Here is a 6,673-nt window from a genome sequence, read left to right on the forward strand (position 1 = left end):
TTCAACTCAATGATAGAAAACCAAATAGTCTAAAATTTGTGTGACCATGTACCAATTGAAAACTGAAGAGCCCATTTGTTGCTGAGATTTTGCATCATATACAAATGAGGTGAAATCCATGCATAACCTTTATGAGGTTTATAGTGGCATTAGGTACTAATTCTATTATTCTTACCATGGCTTAAAATATATAATCTTTGATTATGTACAAATTTTTCACACGTGAACATATAATATATGGCTAGTGTTCCTGCTATTGTTCTTTCTCATGATCCTATAATATTTCCTCTATCCTCTTCATTGATTTCCCTTGTGCATCTTGCAGTTGTGCATGTTGCTTTTGATGGGGGGATTTTGGTTTGTTTTTTTCATATGCTTGCACTTATTGTGGTGCCTCTTGAAAGGAAGCTAAGATACAAAAAATGCTTCCTAACACTAAACTAGTGGGGGGAAAAGTGCAAAAATTGCTTACAAATCTTAATTATCACAAAAATAAAAACACATTTAGAAGGAGACAATGAGCATGCATAAAAAATATTGAACAATGAAAAATAGATATAATATGGGTAAAACCCTTTCAGTTGAATAACCACACACTCCAAAATCACATTACTTTGTATTATTAATATAACAATTACAATATGATAATAGTACACTGCTTCTTCAACAGGAGTTTACAATTGACAACCTACAATCTAGATTAATTTTTGCAACATAACATTTCACTTGCAAAATACAATATACATAATTCTCTCAAAGATAACCTTATATAGAAATTACAACATTGGAGGAAGCTTCTAGATGCAAATAGAATATGGAGTCGTGCAAAGCACTTGGCACACTTTTTCAACCACCTGTAAGCATCCAAATCTCCAAATGACTCCCCAATTAGACCTCCCAATTTGGGCACCCAAAATTTACTATCCTTAAGTATGAAAAATTCTCTTAGACCTCTTATAGCTATAATAAAAAATAATCATTACTAACAACACTTACAGTTGTAATATAATCAAATATAATTGTCTAACAATAGCAGATTCTCTTACAACTTGTCATTACTTGATTTTGGAATCCATCTTCTCCATGCAAAGGTTCCTTTGACATTTGTCCATGTTTTGTCATAAAATGTCTAATAATATGTCATAGGTTGGTGTGTCATAAAGCTTCCTTAAGTTGTCATAGGTAGGTGTGTCATAAATTTGTCATTATATTACACTTGTCACCCACTAACACAAAATTCCAAGACCCTCCAAGTGGGATGCATACCTCCCTGTGAGGACAAAATAAGCCATGTCACCTTCCCAATAGGATGGAAAGTCAACATTCCAACCACCACTAAATGATGAAATAACATATGTAAACAAAATTATCCTTTCTCACTCATAAATTAATAAAATGTTAAATAAATAAAACCAAATACCAATGTCAGGACTTGTAAAGGTTGAGACACCTTAATGCCAACATTTTCCCACTAGTAAAATACCTTTCAGAACCAAACAATTAACTATAGGGGGGCGACAGGCCCATATGACTATAATACCATCTAAACTTCTTTGTGCTCATTAATTTCATGAATGCATCTGCAACATTCATCAAAGTGTCAACCTTCTCCAATTTTACCTTCTTATCCTCTTTCATATCTTTAAAAAAATGGGATTTAACGTCAACATTATTTGTTCTAGCATGGAAACACGAATTATTTTCTAAGAAAATAGCACTCTAACTATCATAATAAATAATAATCAATCTTGCATAAAACCCAATATCTCAACACAATTGTCTAAGCCAAATGGCTTCCTTATAAGCATTAGTAGTTGCCATATACTCTACTTATATTGTAGACAAATTGACTATAATTTATTGCTTAATCATCCAACTAATAGCACCACCATACATTGTAAAGGCATATCCACTAATTGATCTTATGTTGTTAATATCACTTTCCCAATTGAGTCCACATATCCACGAATATTCATGGAATGTCAACATATAGAAGGATAACCATGAATTCACAAGATATACTCAAAATTACCCCTCAAATATTGTGAATTGTTAAAAAATAAAAGGTTACCATCAAGAGATCCTATTTTTTTAGTTCATCTATTCTTAACAAAATACAATGTGTCTCTCTTGGAAGCCCTTTGTATCTTGAGCTGAAGAAATGATCTTTAGTTCTGCAAGTTCTTTGTATCTTGCCCTAAATTTGTGCACCTTAGCTTGCAAGTCCAAAGTAGTGAGATCCCTAGTCTTTTTCCTAATTATTATAATCATTTATATCTTTATTGTGAGTGTGATTCTCACTATGGTTTTTTCCCTTCTTGGGATTTCCACATAAATCTTGTGGTCATGAGTTTATTGTGTCCAGTGCTTTCATAATTTCATTAAATTAATATGTTAGTAGTTGTTTGAATTTTAATAGATCAAAAATAAAGTGGTTAAAGATCCAGATTGATTCAGCCCCCATGTCAGTCTTTCTATGTGTTCAACAAGACTTGTACTATCAGTGATATTGAATTTCAACACAACTCTCAAACTATAATATTGCCTTCAATCCAACAACATAACCTTTGTGAAACAAAACTTGAACAAACTCAAATTATCTCCAACTCAACCCCTCAATATGTAGACTCATGTGGGCTCAAATACATCCATAAAATATTACTATGGGTCAAAACAAGATTCCAAAATACCATGGAAAAAATCCATGACCCCTACATGCCAAATATAGTCTCTTACATGACATTAAACCTTCTTACAGGTTGTCATAAGAATCTCTCAAAATAGGAGATACTCTTACATTCATAATACTATCAATAAATTATGTAAGGATCCTCCTACATGTGGCATAATAACTTATTCTTGCGTCCATAATGATTTACCCCATTTTTATCCCTTACAATTGTCATAGAATTAATCATAACAACCTTAAATATATGCTTTCCATGTTATACCACTTGATGGGAATCTTTTGGAAACTAAATTTTTTAAGTTAAAGGCAATGGAATGTAGCAAGGTGCCAACTCATAAGACTCACACCCCTTATGATGGAGCATAATTATTTAATAACATAAATATCAAATAACCATGGGAAATATAAAATAATAATAAACAAATAATCTGAAATCACTAAGGTTGACACACCTTAATTCCTAATATTCTCCCACCCTTTGAATTGCAAAAGATATGGGAACCACACCATCATAAAATCAACTAGGAAAAACAAACAAGGTTTGTGGCCTTTTTGCACTAAGTAAACTATTTCGTGTTCATGGGTTTAATAAGATAATATGCAATGTTCATCTAAGTGTCATTTTTTTTCAACCAGATCTATCCATTTGCAATCAACTCACAAACAAAATGGTATTGTACATCCACATGCTTAGTTAGTTCATTATACATATAATGCTTAGCTAAATGAATTTCACTATGGCTATCACAACCAATTTGAATTGTCCTACAATCAAAACCAATACCTTCACACAATATTTATAACCATAATGCCTCCTTAGAAACATGGGTAGTATCCGTGTACTTTTTTCAATAGTATATAAATCAATTGTGGGTTGCCTCTTACTTATCCATCTTATAGCTCTTTTAAACAAACTAAACACATGCCCACTTGTGGACCTTCAACTATCCAAGTCACCTACCCAATCTACATCAACAAATCCTTATATGTTCAATGTCTTATATCTATTGTTAGTACCAAAATATTCTAAACAATAATCTAAAGTTCCTTACATATATCTAAACACCCTTTAAACATATTACCAATGTTCTCCACTAAGGTTAGACATAAACTTGCTTAAAACTCCCACTGCTTGTGCAATGTCTAGTCTAATACAAATCATTGCATACATTAAAATCCCTACAACAATCGCATAAGTACATTAGATATATCCTCTAAATCATAATCATACTTAGGATACATATCAATTAAATCTTAGTGCCAACATGTAAATTAATTCTTACCGGTTTGCAATCTTTCATACTAAATTTGTTCAAGATAATACCAACATACTTACTTTGTGACAACCAAAGCTTCTTATTTGCCTAATATTTTTTTATTTGCATACCAAGTATGTACCTAGGAGCTCCCATATCCTTCATATCAAACAACCCTAAACTTGATATTTTAGCTTACTAGCCATTGCAAGTAGCATATCATCCACATACAAGACAATAATTAGAATATGATAATCAATACATTTAATGTATACATAGTGATCTTCATTAATTTTAACAAAACTCAATTTAAAGTTAAATGAATCAAATTTTTGATATCACATTTAGGAAGACTATTTTAAACCATAAAAATATTGTTTTAACCTACAAGCCAAGTGTTCATTTCCTTTTACCTCAACTCCTTTAGTTTGTTGCATATTAATTTCTTCTTCCAAGTCAACATGATAAAAAGAATATTTAACATCCATATGCTCAATCTCAAAATCATTAGCAACAACAATGGATAAAAAAATCTAATAGAGGATAATTTAGCAATAGGAGAGTTCAAATCTCACCAAGATCAACTCCCTCCCTCTAGGAGTATCCCTTAGCTACTAGTCTAGCTTTGTACTTTTCTAATGAACCATCTACTCCAAACTTATTTTCTAGACCCATTTACAACCAATGGCATTTATTCCTTTTGGAAAACGAACAAGGTCCCATGTATCACACTATTCTAATGCCATCATCTCATCTAACATGTCGTGCTTCCAAGAATCACAATAATACACTAAAATAGCTTTCTTATAAGATCTATGTTCATCATCAATAATTAATAAAGTGAATATATAATGAAAATCTCATGTGCTATACCTATCAACAAGATTTCATTGTCTTGTGGATCTTCTAAGAATATTAGTATGGGGCCCTTGTTGTTCTTGATCTTGCTCAACCTCTTCCTATTCTTCAGTTTGATCAATAACTACTTCTAAAGCCATTCTTCTTCATCCTCATCCTCATGTCCATCCCTCCATTCTTCTCGATCTGCACTTTCTTTCTTAATTTCAAAATGTACTTTCTTTTTCATTATCTTCTTTTGGTTGTTCAGGATCAAAAATAACACTAAGGTCCTTGAAAATCACATTTCTAGAAAAGATAATTTTTTTGGTTAGTGGATTCCATAACTTTTATCCCTTTATATTATCACCATATCCAATATAATGCACTTTTAAGCTTTTGGATCCAGCTTAGTTAATTTTTATTTAGGTACATGAACATAAGTCTTATAGCCAATTACCCTTAAATGCAAAATAGAAGACTGTGTCTTACCTATACATACTTCATAACGTGTTGTATCAAGAGCCTTACAAGGAGATATATTTAACAACTAACAAGCAGTACTTACAAGTTCTACCCAAAATCATCTATCAAGTCATGAACCACTTAACATACTTCTATCTCTTTCCATTATTGTTCAATTTAACCTTTTTGCCACTCCATTCTCTTATGGAGCATAGAAAGTAGTTTTTGGTCTTACGTCTCATGCATGCATACCAAAGTCATCAATTCCTGAAAACATTATTCTCCCCCATTATCAGTTCTTAAAACCTTGATTTTATAATTTATTTTATTTTCAACTAAGGCCTCAAAATCTTTGAACTTAGCGAAAACTTTAGATTTATGCCTCATAAAATATAACCGAGTATATCTAGAAACATTGTCAATGAAGGAGATAAAATATCTAGATCTTCTACTTGATTCAATATCCATTGGACCAAATACATCTGAGTGAATAATTTTCAATTTATTGTAAGATTTATTACTACCTAAAGGAAATGATTTTTTGTTTTGTTTTCCAACCACATAATGTTCACAAAATTCAAAACTCTTAGCAAAATAAGAAACCTTGTCTAACAATTTTTTATCCAAAATAGGTTGTAATCCATTATCACTAATGTGGCTCAATCTATGGTGCCACAACCTATATTTTTTTAGATTCAATTACATTAGAATATTTAATAGCAGAAGTGGCTTCAAGCTTAAATAGAGTCCCCTTCCTTGTCTCCCTTACTACCACCAAGTTTCCTCTTACTAATCTACAACCATTCTTGTCAAATATTACATGCAATTCAATATCAATCAACATAGATGCTGAAATTAGGAACGAAGCTAAAAGGTTTTTCTCGGAACTGCTAAAGAGGGATCACAGGTTGGATGTTGAAGCTCAATCTTCTTTTCTTCATAACATTCCTTGTCTCATTGATGAACAAAAGAACGCCTCCCTTTCTTCCATTCCTTCGATTCTGGAAATTAAAAATGTTGTCTTCTCCTTCGATCATAACAAAGCGCCTAGCCCGAATGGTTTTCCCATGTTCTTTTTTCAAGATTTTTGGGACATTGTTGGGAAAGATGTTTCCAATGGGGTCAAGGAAATTTTTGGGGCTAGAAAACTTTTGAAAGAAATCAATGGTACTTTTCTTGCTCTCATTCCCAAAATTCAAGGCGTTGACTCTATGGACAAATTTAGACCTGTCAGTCTTTGCAATTCCTTTTATAAGATTATCTCTAAGGTTCTAACTTCCAGATTACTGTCTATCCTTCCTACTCTTATTAATCTCTAGCAAAATGGTTTTGTCCCTGGACATCAAAGTCTTGACTCTATTATAACTGTCCATGAGAACATCCACTCTCTTGTTAAAGCAAAGAAGCATGGTCTCATCCTCAAGCT

This window comes from Cryptomeria japonica, chromosome 8 (genome assembly GCF_030272615.1).
Source record: "Cryptomeria japonica chromosome 8, Sugi_1.0, whole genome shotgun sequence".
In the NCBI taxonomy this organism is placed as follows: Eukaryota; Viridiplantae; Streptophyta; class Pinopsida; order Cupressales; family Cupressaceae; genus Cryptomeria; species Cryptomeria japonica.